This window comes from Bufo bufo, chromosome 1, assembly GCF_905171765.1.
Source record: "Bufo bufo chromosome 1, aBufBuf1.1, whole genome shotgun sequence".
NCBI classification, from domain to species: Eukaryota; Metazoa; Chordata; class Amphibia; order Anura; family Bufonidae; genus Bufo; species Bufo bufo.
Window position 1 is genome coordinate 26,706,658 of NC_053389.1, and position 17,301 is coordinate 26,723,958.

Here is a 17,301-nt window from a genome sequence, read left to right on the forward strand (position 1 = left end):
TACCAATTAAGCATATTAGGTGATGTGCATCTCTGTAATGAGAAGGGGTGTGGTCTAATGACAGCAACACCCTATATCAGATGTGCATAATTATTTGGCAACTTCCTTTCCTTTGGCAAAATGGGTCAAAAGAAGGACTTGACAGGCTCAGAAAAGTCAAAAATAGTGAGATATCTTGCAGAGGGATGCAGCACTCTTAAAATTGCAAAGCTTCTGAAGCGTGATCATCGAACAATCAAGCGTTTCATTCAAAATAGTCAACAGGGTCGCAAGAAGCGTGTGGAAAAACCAAGGCGCAAAATAACTGCCCATGAACTGAGAAAAGTCAAGCGTGCAGCTGCCAAGATGCCACTTGCCACCAGTTTGGCCATATTTCAGAGCTGCAACATCACTGGAGTGCCCAAAAGCACAAGGTGTGCAATACTCAGAGACATGGCCAAGGTAAGAAAGGCTGAAAGACGACCACCACTGAACAAGACACACAAGCTGAAACGTCAAGACTGGGCCAAGAAATATCTCAAGACTGATTTTTCTAAGGTTTTATGGACTGATGAAATGAGAGTGAGTCTTGATGGGCCAGATGGATGGGCCCGTGGCTGGATTGGTAAAGGGCAGAGAGCTCCAGTCCGACTCAGACGCCAGCAAGGTGGAGGTGGAGTACGGGTTTGGGCTGGTATCATCAAAGATGAGCTTGTGGGGCCTTTTCGGGTTGAGGATGGAGTCAAGCTCAACTCCCAGTCCTACTGCCAGTTTCTGGAAGACACCTTCTTCAAGCAGTGGTACAGGAAGAAGTCTGCATCCTTCAAGAAAAACATGATTTTCATGCAGGACAATGCTCCATCACACGCGTCCAAGTACTCCACAGCGTGGCTGGCAAGAAAGGGTATAAAAGAAGAAAATCTAATGACATGGCCTCCTTGTTCATCTGATCTGAACCCCATTGAGAACCTGTGGTCCATCATCAAATGTGAGATTTACAAGGAGGGAAAACAGTACACCTCTCTGAACAGTGTCTGGGAGGCTGTGGTTGCTGCTGCACGCAATGTTGATGGTGAACAGATCAAAACACTGACAGAATCCATGGATGGCAGGCTTTTGAGTGTCCTTGCAAAGAAAGGTGGCTATATTGGTCACTGATTTGTTTTTGTTTTGTTTTTGAATGTCAGAAATGTATATTTGTAAATGTTGAGATGTTATATTGGTTTCACTGGTAAAAATAAATAATTGAAATGGGTATATATTTGTTTTTTGTTAAGTTACCTAATAATTATGCACAGTAATAGTCACCTGCACACACAGATATCCCCCTAAAATAGCTAAAACTAAAAACAAACTAAAAACTACTTCCAAAAATATTCAGCTTTGATATTAATGAGTTTTTTGGGTTCATTGAGAACATGGTTGTTGTTCAATAATAAAATTAATCCTCAAAAATACAACTTGCCTAATAATTCTGCACTCCCTGTATAGCACCTACCAGTAGCCATTTGGCTCCAGGAGAAGTATATAGTGGGCTCAGAATGCATGTTGGTACTTGCATCCATGGATCTGATGAAAGCTGTAATGGCACCGGACGGGGTTAAAAGCAGAGTGTGCTTGGCGTGCATGCTGTACCTACGCTCCCTGGACTTTGTGTGGCTGTCATGGCCCATAACAGGTAGGAACTAGTGTTAGGGACCACTCATGGAGGCGACCTTGACGTGGTGAGTGGCTTATTACGCTTTGGCCAAAATGTACACCAATGCCCCATTCAACATCCAGCATAGAGGCAGGGCAGAGTGCTGGTTGCAGAGTGTGATTGCATTTGTTTTTGCGTTTGTATCTGTATTTCGCCATAGCAATGTGCATCTGCATACAGGGTTGTGCTGGCTGAATCCCCCACATTTTTTTCTTTGTAAAAAAAAAAAGGATTATAGCACTATATTTGCTAAATTACAATCTATATGTGTATTTTACGAATATTCTAAAAGACGAACTTAGAGCAATATTAAGAATATTCGTAAAATACACATATTAGCCTAGCCATAGTCAATTAGTCATAGGAATGTTGCCTTATACTGTCAAAATAAAAAAATTAAAAAAACGCGGATTAATAATCGAAAATGAAATAATGACGAATATTCAATTTCGACGAATATAAGACGAATATTCAATCTAATATTCGCGAAATATTGCGAAATCGAATATGGCACCTCCCGCTCATCACTACCAGTCATATGTATCCTCTTGTGAGGTTTGTGACAGGTGCAATACTAGGTCCCGTCCGGTGGTTGAGTTGCGACCGATGCCCATCCCTAGTAGACCTTGGTCCCATATTTCCTTGGATTTTATTACCGACCTACCGGTGTGTGAGTAATCGTTGACAGGTTTAGCAAAATGGTTCATTTCATTCCTCTGTCAAAATTGCCCAATGTTAAGAATTTAGCTTCCTTTTTCATGGACCATGTAATACGTCTACACGGAATTCCTGCGAATGTCATTTCAGATAGAGACATTCAATTTGTCTCAAAATTTTGGAGGGCCTTTTGTCATAAATGTTATATTTCTCTGTCTTTTTGTTCGGCCTTTCATCCTGAAACCAACAGTCAAACTGAACGTTCAAAACAGTCTCTAGAACAGTATTTGAAGTGTTACGTCTCCGACAACCAACATCTTTGGGTGAAACATTTGTCCTTGGCTGAATTCGCCATTAATAATCAGGTGAACTAATTTACTGGTATGTCTCCTTTCCTTTGTAATCTTGGATTTCATTCACAATTTAGCTAAATTTTGCAGACTTCCTTTCAAATTCCTGAAGCTGATTTAGTAGTTAAAGAACTGTGCACAGTCTGGGCCCAGGTTCAGTCGAACCTGAAAAAAGCCCAAGAGGTTCAAAAGATTAATGCTGACAAATGCTCTTTATGAGTGGATTTTGGGTTGGGAGACAAGGTGTGGTTATCTGCCAAAACTTTGCATCTTAAGGTACCTTTGGGTAAATTTGCACCTCGATTTATTGGCCCTTATGAGATTATTGCCATCATTAACTCTGTGTCTTTTAGGTTACTGTTACCTGACTCCTTTCGTATTCATAATGTTTTTCACAAAGCTTTACTCAAAAAGTATGCCAGTGAAGGTTGCCGGTCAACTAGAATATGAGATTTTTAGAATACTTGATGTGAGGAAAGTTCCTAATTCTTTACAATATTTAGTTCACTGGAAGGGTTTTGGTCCTGAAGAGAGGTCTTGGGTGCCAGCAAGTAAAATGCATGCTACGAGGTTGGTTAGGAGAATCCATTTGGTTTAGGGAAAACTGACACACAGGTATTATGGGTCTGGTGGCCCCTCGTGGAAGGGGGGGTACTGTAATGGGGAGCCGGCGACGCGCTCTCTCCCTGCAGCGCTGCCGGCATCTCGCTCATGAGGAGGAGCAAGGATGTGGACAGCGTCCTTGTCTACATAGTAACAAGGGGGCGGGGAGAACCCGACCTTGCACGCCTCCTGAGTGTGGACGGTGTCCTCCATCCCCTAGAAAATGAGCAGGGGGGAACTGAGCGCTGATGTCAATGAGTCGGCGCTCAGGTGTATAGATATGCTGGACATGGGCCACATCACGTGACCCATCAATTGGACCTATTTAAACAGGTAACCTGTTAGCCACAGGTTGCCTATGATTGGTCTTGTTACCTTACTAGCGTTCTCTGCATGTGTGACTTCTGTTTGTTTGACCTCGGCTTGAATTTGACTTCGACCTTGTGATACCCCTTGTACTGATGTGATCTCTTGGCTCCTGACCTCGGCTTGTATCAACTTTGATCTTGTATTACCCCTTAGTTCCTACGTTACCTCCTGGCTCTTGACCCCGGCTTCCATTGGTTCCGGTTGCTGTTTCTTACCCGGCCTGGGAAGCTTTTCACTTCTGTGTATTCTGTCTTTGTCTATTGTTTTCTCACTTTGTTGCTTCCTTCCTTTAGGCCCCTGCACGTATGTAAGCTAGGGACTACTGCAGCATGCCGGACCGCAGGGACAACACGTTAGGCTATGGTAGGCTGTTGGGGGTAGTAGTTAATTTACTCACGGTTAGCAGATGCCTCCCTGGGTCGGCAGCGCAGTGATGGGGTAGACAGCACAAAATCTTCCAGGGCACTCTCAGTTGCAGGGAACACCAGCCAGATGGAAGTTGAGGTGCCCTTAAAGGTGGTAGTGTTTCGGGTGCTTGTGCAGCTGGATCCCTGGTTCATGACGCCAGCACCGTTAGGTGCAAATGATAAGTTTAGTAGTAGTAATGAGGAGTCAATGGTTATAAAACAATTCAAACTTTTACTTGAAATATGAGTCTCAAGGCAGATGTTACAGTCCATCAATAAAGTGCTCTTATAAGGCAGAAGTAATAACTCAGAACTAAGTACAGTTTATATTCCACTTATTAGTTGTAGGCAGCTGTCAATTCAGGAGTTGTCTTTTCTAACGGTGGACACTTTACAGGCAAAGATTCAGCAGAAATCCTAAGTTCACTTTACAGCACTCTGGCACTAAGGATGCTAATAACTATTTATTAGGAGTTAACCTAAAACACATCTGTAACACCCCAGAGTTGTGTTACTTAACGCCTCTACCCCGCTACTATCTTCTAAGAGCTTTCACACTGTCATCTGATGTGATTTTGCTTATGTTTCCCCAGAAATGTGCATTTAAAACCATGTTAAATACCATTGTTCAAGTCATTTTCCTGGTATACCAGCAGGTGGCAGCATCATTGGTAGAGATAGTTTTAATGTTATGGCAGTTCAGAGTGGAAGAATACTGTTCTATTCTGCCCCCTTCTGAAGAGAGGTGGACGATTCCGTCTTCCTGCAGTAAGGAAGGTAAAAACAGTTAGATCCAAATCTAGTTACCCCCTGTAAAGGGAAGACAGCAAGGACCAAGTCTCTGTCTGAGACTTGATCACATACCCAGTCTGAGCACCTACAGCCTCAGCTGGATGAAAAGAAGCAGAAAACTACAGACAACCTTTAGAGTTCCAGGAAGAAAGCATCTCCTGAGAAACCATCTGAGAGATAAGTCCAGAGACCTAGGAGAAGCCATTCCTCCTCAGTTAGTCTGTCCCCACAAAGCAGAAGTTGTAGAAAAGGTCAGAAGATTAATTCCTGCCACAAGTACAGAGCTACCAAACAGATGACTTATCCTGCAAGCTCCCCACCTTTAAAGCACAAGCATTCATTCCTGCCAATACTTGCTAAAACCTGCTGGGACCAGAGACCAAAGCTGTATACTGATTGGAAACAAGTTATCTTCAATAAAGAAACATTTGAACTTCATCTAAAGGTCTGGACATAATTTCTGCTGCAAAATACCTCTATTGTTGTGTATAGATGGAGGGCACACAAAATATCTGGGGCAATGTGGACTGAACAATAAATATTTATTAATATATATAAAACCTAGTTATACATAGATAGATAAAAAGTCAGCAATCCATACCATAAGGGATAAATATTAAAACCAGAGTCATATATCTGTAGAATAAATATGATACTTCAATAGTTGGTCAATGTCAAATAATTGCACTTGGTTATAAGTGAACAGATCGTTCATATAAAGCAGCGTATCTGTAAAGAAAATGTCCTGCTCAGCAGATCCACACCTTTTCAAGATCTCAAATGAAAGCACCTGTTTTCCTCACAATTTTAACAGCACTGTTCACTTTTCACACCCAAACTTGTTATAATGCGGACACATACACACAGATATTTTTTGTGTACATTACCGGTCCGGTGGGTGTTGTGGCTGCACAATTGGAGTTTCACTGCGGGACTGAGGAGTCGGCGTTGGACCTTTCAGCATGGAGTCACATTCTACTCTCACTACGTGGCGTCCCACGTGTGTTAAAGTGAATCACGTGACTCAGTCCATCAGCTGTGTGATGATACTAGTACTAGTAGTCTGGTGCCGGAAGAGAAGAAAACAGCCAAAAAAGTAACTTGTAAACGATGAATCCTTATTGTATAGCTTTGATAAAATGGCTCCTTGTTGGTCTTTGCTGTGTACACCAAGTGCAATTATTTGACATTGACCAACTATTGAAGTATCATATTTATTCTGCAGATTTATGACTCTGGTTTTAATATTTATCCCTTATGGTATGGATTGCTGACTTTTTATCTATCTATGTATAAATAAGTTTTATATATATATTAATAAATATTTATTGTTCAGTCCACATTGTCCCAGATATTTTGTGTGCCCTCCATCTATACACAACAATTTAATCTTCTTGCTACAACCTGGGGTGGGTTGTGGAGTGAGCACCTATATATATCCATTCACCAAGTGTAGCCACTACTACTTTTACTATAAAAATTCCTCTATTACTCCTACTATCACTACACTCAAATTTATTGCAAGTGAGCCAGGAGCCAGGAGTCCAGCCGTACCCAGGTAGGAGACACCGTTGACACAATTATCACCACCTATAGAGACATTATAGGCCATTACACCACTCTGGCATTCCTAATCTGGGACGTGCATTATAACACCTTGGAAGGGCCCTGGGATAGTACCCTGCGCACACTTCAATTGGCATCATGACAAATACAGAACATTAACTACCCAAACCTGGCCACTGCATAAAGTGGCGTCAGTGAACAGGTTTTACCTTTGTGCCTATAATACAGGCTATAGTAATCACCAAACCCCCAGAAAAAGAGACTTTTATTGCATGTACTTACTACTGAAGAGTGTGGGTTTGCATCAGTTGCAGGACAGTGACAGAGCAGGAGTTAATGGGCCATCTTAGATATCTCCACCCAACATAGGGGAGTGAACCAAACAGCCTGCATCCACAGTGAAAGCATTCCTACAGCAGCAGGAACTAAAGTGCTGAATACAAGTTCCCTAGAGGACAGAGAAATCGCTGCCCATACAGGAAGTGAAGCAGCGGCCATCTTGAAAAAGGGAAAATACAGTCTTTTCTGCATTGGATGTTGGAGAAACATCAACCGTGGATCTGAGTGAGTACTACTGTGAAAATAACCTTGCTAAAGACTGTTAAGAGTTATAATCTGGCTGCCAGAGCACCATATTCCCCAAAATTGATCAGCTGCAGCGACTCTTAAAGGAGCCATGCACCAATTCTGCTGCAGTCACCCATAGCAACCTGCATCTAATGTGCATTGCAGCCAATACTGATCCTGCTAATTTGGTACTGGGTATCAAGGGCCATGTCTGACAATGAGTATAGCACCCACTTAGACCGCAGCGATCCATTAGCATCAGTGGCACTCACCTGCATCATGCCTCTTAATATGCCATACTATTTTGGGGCACCCTGGCTCCCAAGTTACTCAGGAGAACCCCATTCACTCAGGGTATTCTGTGATAAAATGCTAGCCACGTTTAAGCTATATCCAGTATCACAGGATCAGAATGTGGAAATCCTGATTGGCCAGTTACAGGGAGCTGCGCTCCAGGTGGTCAAGTCCTGGCACCGGACAGAGCGGAAAACCGCTGAACAGATTCTAGAACGACTCAGTACCACCTTTGAGACTAGGACCGCCTCTGAGCTTAAAATGCGATTCTTTGGAAAGCGGCAGCAGTCAAAGGAGACCTTGAGAGACTTTGCCCTGTCTCTGCAGAAAGCCCTGCGGGCTGTTATCCACATTGATCCCCGTGAAGCTAAGGTACAAGATCAAACCCTCAGGGAAGAGTTTATTGAAGGTGTTCTTGATGAATCCCTTAAACGTCAGCTCAGCACCCAGATACCCCTTTCTTGGATTTTAAGGAACTTGCTATTGGCATCCTAGGGGAAAGTCACCAAGATGAACCCCCTGAAAACAAGAGGGCAGGGCCCGCACTACAGCCTGCTACTCACAGACAAATAGCTGAGCATGGGGCTCAGGCACCCATTCCAGATGCCGTAGCAGCTCTGACCGCTGAAGTCTCCCTCTTAGCTGAGAATATGGAGAGGATGAGGAAACAGCTAGAGCGACTGGAACAGCAACCCAAGGTGGAGAAAGGGACTTCTTCAACCAGAGACCGCTCTAAACCCAGTCCACAAGAATATCGGTGCCAGCCAATCGGTAGGTTGTCAGACCCTGGTTATCAAAACATTAGGAAACACCGATGCCTGCATTGTCAGAGGTATGGACACACTGAAAAGGACTGTCATCAGTTAAACGGGTATCCCCTGAGGTCAAGGACCGCCCCTCGGGAGGAAGAATACTAGGTCCCAAAGCCCAGCCTTCATGCCTAGATATGTGGGCACCCACCCTGTGGTTGCAGTTGACATCAACGGAGTGAACTTTCCTACTATAATCGATACCGGATCTCAAGTCACTACCATCCGCCAAGCAGCATTTGACAAATGCCGAAACGGAGCCCAGCTGACGCAACCTCCTGAATCTTGGCTCCACGTCATAGCTACCAATGGCAAACCAGTGCCTATACCAGGTTATTGGGAACCTACCATACAGATTGAAGATACCGAATACCCATGCCAAGGGGTAGTCATGATTCAGGTCCCAGAAGATGACAATTGCCTTGTGGTCCTGGGGATGAATGTACAGTACTTGCCAACTGTTACCCTGAAGTGCTGAAAGCTTTAAAGAAAACCCTACTGACGGCACCCCATGCAACTCAATGTGTTATAAACCAGACAATTCAAGTGCTAGCCGCCCAACAAAAATTCAGCAATCAGCGGGGCAAAATCTACCGTGTCTGCATCAAGGATGCTAACCTTTCAAACACCAGCCTGGAGCAGAGACTCTGATATGATGCAAAGCTTGCATCGGTATCCAAGGTCAGGATTATCAGGCCCTTGTGAAACCACTACATCTTCAGGATCACCCTAGGAGCGTGGTCAACGTGTCTCAAGGAAAGGTACCCATATGCGTGGTCAATCTAGGTGATGAAGCTGTGAAATTAAAAAATCACTACACAGTGGCCTGCCTATATCACATCCGTCAGCAGGATATCCTGTATTTCCCTAGTGCTGCAACCCAACAATCACTTCAAGCAGTGGAGGAAGCCAAAGACCTGCCGGAACAGCCCTGGTGGGCCAAACTACATATTGGGGATACCACAACCTCTGCCGAACAGATCAACGGTGTGCTGGACTTAGTCAAACAACACCATCAAGTCTTCAGCAAACATTCTCTGGACTATGGTCAGACTCGCTTAAAGGGAGTCTGTCATCAAAGTTTGACCTTTTTAACCCTTCCCATAGCTTTCTAGCAGCCTTACAGTTAATAAAAACTTTACCTTTATGAGCAATCCTGGACTTATAAAACCAGCAAAAAACAACTTAGTAGCATATGCAAATGAGGGCTCGCAAGTGCCCAGGGGCGGCGCTACCCTCGTAGGTGCCCAGCTAGCTCAGCCTTATTGTCGCTTCCCCCCGCCCATTCTTTCCCTCTGACCTCCAATCTACTTACTTCTTGTTTTTCCGAGATCCCGCGCCTGTGCACTCAGTCCGTCGGCCGGCGCATGCGCACTGCGATGTCCATTCCTTGTACGGCATCACAGTAATTAATGCGCATGCGCCGGCTTCGCAACGTTAGCTGGCGCATGTGCATTAATTACTGTGATGCCGTACAAGGAATGGGCATCACAGTGTGCATGCGCCGGCCGATGGACTCAGTGCGCAGGCGCGGGATCTCGGCGAAACAAGAAGTAAGTAGATGGGCGGTCAGAGGGAAAGGATAGGCGGGGGGAAGCGACAATAAGGCTGAGCTAGCTGGGCACCTACGAGGGTAACGCCGCCCCTGGGCACTTGCGAGCCCTCATTTGCATATGCTACTAAGTTGTTTTTTGCCGGTTTTATAAGTCCAGGATGGCTCATAAAGGTAACGTTTTTATTAACTGTAAGGCTGCTAGAAAGCTATGGGAAGGGTTAAAAAGGTCAAACTTTGATGACAGACTCCCTTTAATACAGCACACCATTCCAATCGGCACTCATCCTCCAATCAAAGAGAGATACAGACCAGTCCCTCCTGCCATGTACCAGCAGGTGAAGAAGATGGTGCAGGATATGAAGACAGCTAATGTCATCCAGGATAGTCACAGCCCCTGAGGTGCTCCCTTAGTCCTGGTAAAGAAGAAGGATGAAACCATCTGTTTTTGTGTGGACTACCGTAAGATCAACAACATTACACACAAGGATGCGGACCCCTGGCGGCTCTGGGATCCGCTGCTAACTTTTCAACCCTGGATCTAACCAGTGACTATTGCCAAGTCCCCATGGCACCAGAAGATAAAGAAAAAAACAGCTTTTGCCACCCCAATGGGTCTGTTCGAGTTCAACTACATGCCATTGTGCAATGCCCCTGGGACATTTCAGAGACTCATGGAAAGATGTCTTGGACACAACAATTTTGAGACCGTATTGCTGTACTTGGATGACGTGATCGTCTACTCTAAGATCTATGAAGAGCATTTACAGCACTTAGTGGAAGCGTTCCAGACATTGACCCAACATGGACTGAAAGTGAAACCTTCAAAGTGTCACTTACTGAAGCCCCAAGTGAAATATCTGGGACATGTTGTGAGTGCGGACGGTGTGAGACCAGACCCCGACAAGATAGCTGCCGTACAAAGCTGGCCGGCCCCCAAGACAGTCAAAGAGGTCAAGAGCTTCCTCAGATTTGCAATTTACTATCGGAGGTTTATCCCCCACTTTGCTCAGATTGTGGAACCTATCCAGGAGCTTGTGAAAGGACAACCCTAAGGCTGTCAGAATGCTAAAATACCGGTAGAGTGGAAAGAATAGAGAAGCTGCTTTCCGACTGTTGAAGGAAAAACTTACAGAACCACCAGTCCTGGGCTACCTTGACTACAGCTTACCATTTTGCCTCTATACTGACGCAAGTAAGAAAGGTTTGGGAGCTGTACTATCTCAGACACAAGCTGGAACTGAAAGAGCCATCGCCTATGCTAGTAGATCTTTACGAGAGCCAGAGCATAATGACCATAGCTACAGTTCGCTCAAACTGGAGTTTCTAGCCTTGGTCTGGGCTGTAACCGAAAAGTTCAAGGATTATCTAGCTGCCACACCTTTCACGGTCAACACCGACAATAATCCTCTGGCTGACTTGAACACTGCACATCTGGGAGCTCTAGAACAAAGGTGGGCCTCTAGACTGGCGAACTTCAACTTCACCATTAAGTACCGGACTGGGAAAGCTAATGACAGTGCTGATGCTTTGTCTAGGCTACCTGCCCAGAAATGAACCAATTTCTACTGATTATCAGTGGGAAGATGTGGAAATGCCAATATTCTACTCCCGATTTTGCCCGGCAGGAGGCCCTACACACTAGGTGTCTGACCTCTAAAACCACTTGTTCTCCACAGACCTGTGACCCCTCACCTGCAGTTAAGAAAGAGCTCTGGCTAAAACTACAAGCAGAGAGCAGAGCCATAGGAGAACTGTTGGATTATTTCTACAGTGGACGCATACCGGATAGAATCCGACAGTCGAGAGCTGACTGGCGACAATGGAAACTACTCTTCCTACAAAGAGACCTACTCCTCAGGAGAACACTTGATTCAGTCACCTGTGAGCGCCTCCACCAGATAGTGGTGCCCCGAAGAGATGCTAAGATGGTGATGGACATGTACCATAATCGGTCTGGTCACTTTGGAACCCCAAAAATAAAGAAGCCACCATCAGACGACGTTTCTACTGGATTGGCATGAGAAGTGACAATGAAACCTGGTGTCGGCAGTGTCCTACCTGTGCTGTGGCTAAAGGAGAAAGACATGATCAGCGAGCCCCCTTCATCCAATAGTGAGTAGAAGTCCTCTTGAGATCGTGGCAATCGACCACATGAAAGTGGAACCCAGCAGGTTCGGGTACGCCTATGCTATGACAATCATAGATCACTATACCAAGTTTGTCGTGGCTGTACCTGTAAAGGATTTAATGGCAAAAACTATGGCTGCTGCAATGTGGAAGAGCTTCATTCATACCAACCTCAGGGGAATGGGCTGTGTGAAAAGATGAACCAGACACTGATCAACATGCTGAAGGCTGTGCCGCCTCACAAGAGGGCTGAACGGCCGTTACTTCTCCCTGAACTAGTGTATCTGTACAACGATACAACTCATTGCTCCACTGGGTATACCCTATACTACCTCATGTTCGGAAGACATGGCCGTCTACCTGCAGATCTCGCCCTTGACGTCCCTGTGCCAGACTCTGAACCACTCTTTCCCCAATCTGAGTGGGTCAAAGAGCATCAGAAGCGCCTGGAGGACGCCAAAGAAAAAGTGGACTCTAAAATAGAGAAGGCCCAACAGAAACAAAGACAGGACTTTGGTACGCATGCACACGCTGAGCCCTTACAGCCTGGAGACCAGGTCTGGCTAAAAAACAATCACCCATTAAGCAAGTTGGATAGTCGCTGGGAGCGTGAGCCATATACAATAGTGGCCATCCCCTCATTGGAGGTCTACAAAATCCAGAGAGAGGATAAAGGTACTCAGCGCGTACATGGCAACAGGCTTAAGAAATGAAAAAAAAAGAAAAGATCTGGAACAGGTGGAGGGGATATCTCCCCGTCACTTTAATTTATCTCAGGCAGAGATGACAGCACTTATTGCCCTTGAAAAGGACAAATCGATTATAATTAAATCGTCCGACAAGGGGAGGAACCTGGTAATCCTCGATCATGCGGCTTACCAGGCCATGTGCTTTGATCTCCTGAAGGACAGGGAGGGCTACAGGGTGCTACCTGTGAACCCCTCCGTTCTATTCCATGAGGACCTAAAGATCATTCTGACTGAAGCCCTTGCAGATAGGGTAATCTCGACGGCGGAGTACGACTTTCTCCTCCCGACTCACTCTACCATAGCTACCTTTTATGGACTGCCTAAAGTCCACAAGGGCATTACCCCTTTAAAAGGCCGCCCAATCGTCTCTGGGGTTAATTCCCTAACACAGAATTGTGGTATTTATATCGATCGCGTGCTGAGACAGTTCGTTGTGTCCCTACCATCATATACGAGGGACACAATGGACTTTCTCAGTAAGATCGAGGCGATCAGTGTGGACCCGGGATGCATACTGGCTAGTATAGACGTTGAATCCCTTTACAGCTCAATTCCACATAGCAAGGGCCTCTATGCTGCAGATTATTTTTTGAAAACAAGAGACGTCCACTGTAGAACGCATAATACCTTCATTCTCAGACTTCTCGAGTTCACTCTGACCCACAACTTCTTCCTTTTCAACTCACGTTTCTACCACCAGCTCAGGGGTACGGCAATGGGGAGCCCCTGTGCCCCCACTTATGCCAACCTCTTCCTGGGCTGGTGGGAGGACACATGCATGTTTCCAGATGGTGTGACTTGGTGGTCCGATAAGATCACCTTCTGGACACGCTATATTGATGACATTTTCGTGATTTGGAAGGGTGGGTCAGAGGAACTCCGAGAATTTGTCGGGGCCCTCAATAGCAATGATATTGGTTTGCGGTTTACCTTCGAATTCGATCTACATACCATTCCCTTCCTTGATGTTCGGATAACGAAGGAGGGAGAGAGACTTATCCCGGGTATGTATAGGAAGGAAACCGCAACCAATTCGCTGCTACACTGGGAAAGCCATCACCCCACACCCCTTAAACGTGGCATACCGAGGGGCCAATATCTAAGGACCCGGAGAAACTGTTCTGAGGGTGCAGCGTTCTACAGTGAGGCTAAGAAGCTCCAGATGAGATTCAGGGAGAGGGGCTACCCCCAAACGGTCCTTACCGTGGGAACGTACTGAGCTCCTCGTCCCTAAACCTAAGGTACAAAGTGGGCAGCAACCAGTACGCCTGATATCTACGTTTGACTCAGCGAATACGCAGGTAATGTCAATCCTGAAAAGGTACTGGCCTATCCTACACATGGACCTAAGGGTTGTACCTAAGGGTCTCAGGGATGGACCTAAGGGTCTCAGGGATGTACTTACCACACAACCAAGTGTCACGTATAGGCGAGGGAGGAGTCTTAAAGACCGCTTGGTCCATAGCCACTACACCACACCAAGTGGAGTGGGGACATGGCTGGAACGGAAGCCATGCGGCATGTTTAAATGTGGCTCCTGCAAAGCATGTACCTTTGTTTCCACTGCAAAGTCAATCACATGTTCAGTTACTGGGCAAACCTACCAAATTAGGGACTTCTATAACTGTAGGAGTAAGGGTGCGGTATATATCTGCCAATGCCCCTGTCCTATGGATTATATAGGTAAGACCATCAGAGAGGTCAGGCGGTGGATATGTGAACATGTGAACGACGTGGTCAAGAAGAAGATCACACCTGTCGCGTCACATGTTAACGACATCCATGGTGGTAACCCTAACTGCTTGAAATTCTCGGTCCTAGAGACCATTCCACCATCACCAAGGGGCGGCGACTGGGACCGAAAAATTCTCCAGAAGGAGTGCGTCTGGATTCATCACTTCAAATCCCAGGTACCCCTTGGGATTAATGAAAGACTCACGTTCTCGTGCTTTCTATGATCTGTGGGGGTGGCTATGTGCTTTCCTTCCATCTCTTTGATCAGGAACAGACTCACTCGATAAATACATTTTAGCCAAGACAAAATAATAGGATACGTTAAGTATCCAAATGCTGCGCACTAATTATCTCATGTGCTCCGGGTGCCACCCATTATCCTGGGCGTGCACATAGGTGGAAAATTGTGTAATAGGCACATATTTATCATTTCTGTTTCACACTCATCTTCCTTATATATACCGCCCTCTGTTTGTCATTTGACCAGTGTAATACCATATATACAGAATGCTGCCTTTCTGGTCCACCCCCCCTTCTTTTACCAATTATTGCATTAATGTGCTGCGTTAAGGAGATGGGATGTATCGGGATGTATCTATTAGGGTAGACTGTCTAGTTTCGTTTCATTTTCGTTTTCCTACAGTACCTGTCAATTGCCTGGTAATGTCTATTCAGACATGGCATGATCCGGACTGAGGGACCGCCTCCGGTGGTTTCATGGGACGGCCCACAGACCAGATATGATATCACGGTGCGTTCCAAAAGACCGGATGTGGTGGTTCTATGCGGTCCACTACATGTAAATTACGCACCGTGATGTCATTGGTGAAACGACCGGTGAGGAGATGATGGCGCTTTGGCACACTGGGCGGAAGTGGCGGGCAATGCGGTCCACTGGTCTGGATGTAAGCTCCAGATGCGGTCCACGGACCGGAAGTTACGCACATATGGGACGTCTCGTTACCGGAAGTAACCTGCCCTGTTTACTCAGCCGGGAATTACGAACAGGCGGCGATTAGGGTATATCTGGAGGCAGGTAACAGAGTGAGTGTGTTCAGCAGGAGGAACAGGATGGCACCAGGACGCAACCTACATGTGAGTTAGGACTCCTTGGTCCTAATTGGCAGGTGATAAATATGGCATCAGCTGAGCATTTTATTATATGTTTTACAGCTTTTTGAATAATATGTTGGGCTTTATCTGACTGTGCCCTCTAGCCACTTGACTGCCTAGGACATTTAGTAAGTAATGACCCTTAAGGGGCAGAATGATTCACTTTTGCATTAAGCTCCCACCTTGATATCCTCTTTTTTATCTTCCATCCATAGGTGGGGTATATCTAATGGTCCCCTGGGTCCTAGACACGTTTCGGTTTGCGTCCTTGGTCCTGTGTCCTCTACTGCACCATGAGTATCTATAAATTATCTATATTTATCCATGTGATTATGACAGTTTACCCATGACTGTTAATACCCCCTGATGAACCTAGCGATAGGGGAAACGCGTATAGGTCTTTATGAGAACCAACCTGGGAATGCACCGTTAATGATGCCCCTGTGTTTGGTTCCTTTCAAACTAAGGTTGTAGGTGATACGTATCCTTGTACATCTACATATATACATCTTTTTGTCTATCCAGTTTTGTGGGCTGTTGTCCGCGTGGGTACTCAGTTACCTGGGACACAGATAAGTATCCGTCGGTTCATGGGGAGCCGTGGCACTGTCCTTAGGAGGAGGGTAAACGGAGGGCAGTCAGTCCAGGTACGGGGACGGGGAGTCTCCACCATCAGGAGACGTCCCTGGGCTGAGGAATAACTCAGGGTGAGTATAGGGATAGGTTAGACATATCCCAACACTCCCCATAGCTGCCCTGTGTTCACTCACCTCTAAAAACCATATCAACTGTTGGCTACCCTGTAGGAACATATTTTATACTTTTTTCATTGTTTGTTTGTTTCACAATTTTCACTGGTGAACCACCACAGTGGTATTACTTTATATAGTACTAGTAAGTAAAAGTTACGTTTTAAAGGGTCAACATTGCTGGACACTTCTTGATTCTATGAACCTTCTATAAAATATATATTGATTTAGCTGGACATTTAGGCTTAAGAAATGGCTACAGGAACCTGTTCAGGAGCAGCCAAGAGAAGAGGATACATCACCCGAGCTGCCATTGTCTTCAGAATGTGAGATTCCAACAGAGTTTCCTTCCATGCTTGACCCCCTTCAGTGGTTCTTTCAGCCTCTAAACCGAGTCCTGATGCCAGTTTCAGAGACCACTGCGTCTACGGAACCAAGTTCGTCGGCTGATCGTCCTTCACAAGTCCCAGACTCTACTTCAGCCCCCGGCGACTTTGGATTGCGGAGATCCCAACTGACCAACAAGGGTGTGCCACCTCTCCTTTATCAGGAATTTTCAAAGTAAATGTTTAGCTGCAGAGACTACAGGAGCCAAGCCATGGACACACTTTGGAGTATACAAAGAGGAGCTCGTCTGCACTGGGTCCGTGCGGCGAACGGATGGACACAAGGCGCAAAACACAACTCAAGCTTGGATAAGAAGTTTTTTTATTAATGAAAAGACGACGCGTTTCGGGGTACACAGGACTGGAGTTGAGAGGACACCTGGATGTTCGGGTTGGACGGGTTCGGCCGAACTTCGGAAAAAAGTTCGAGTTCGGGACCCGAACTTGACCCCGAACCCGAACCCCATTCAAGTCAATGGGGACCCGAACTTTTGAGCACTAAAATGGCTGTAAAAATGTCATGGAAAGGGCTAGAGCGCTGCAAATGGTGTCAAAATGTGGTTAAAAGCATGGCAAGTGCTCTGCAAACAAATGTAAATAGAGAAATGACTTTAAATAACATAAAATATGTAAAAATAAAAAATAATAATCTTGATCTAGGAGGACCAGGTGCATATTGAGTAGGAGGTTGAGGAGGCGGTGGATGTGGCGGTGTCGGTGAAAGCGGCGGTGGAGGAGGAGGTAGCCTACACAGTTTTTTTTGCTTTAAATTTTATTTTTATAATTAGGGTACACC

General features: G+C 45.6%; 1 long non-coding RNA gene across 1 annotated transcript; it reads right to left on the minus strand.

Annotated features, from left to right (window-relative positions):
• Positions 1 to 12,758: 12,758 nt before the first annotated feature.
• LOC120992484 lies at positions 12,759 to 15,450 on the minus strand. Its single transcript, XR_005776985.1, has 3 exons — positions 15,326 to 15,450; positions 15,232 to 15,236; positions 12,759 to 13,163 (listed from the first exon to the last, which is right to left on the minus strand). It is a non-coding gene; the product is annotated as an uncharacterized LOC120992484 (long non-coding RNA).
• Positions 15,451 to 17,301: the final 1,851 nt, after the last annotated feature.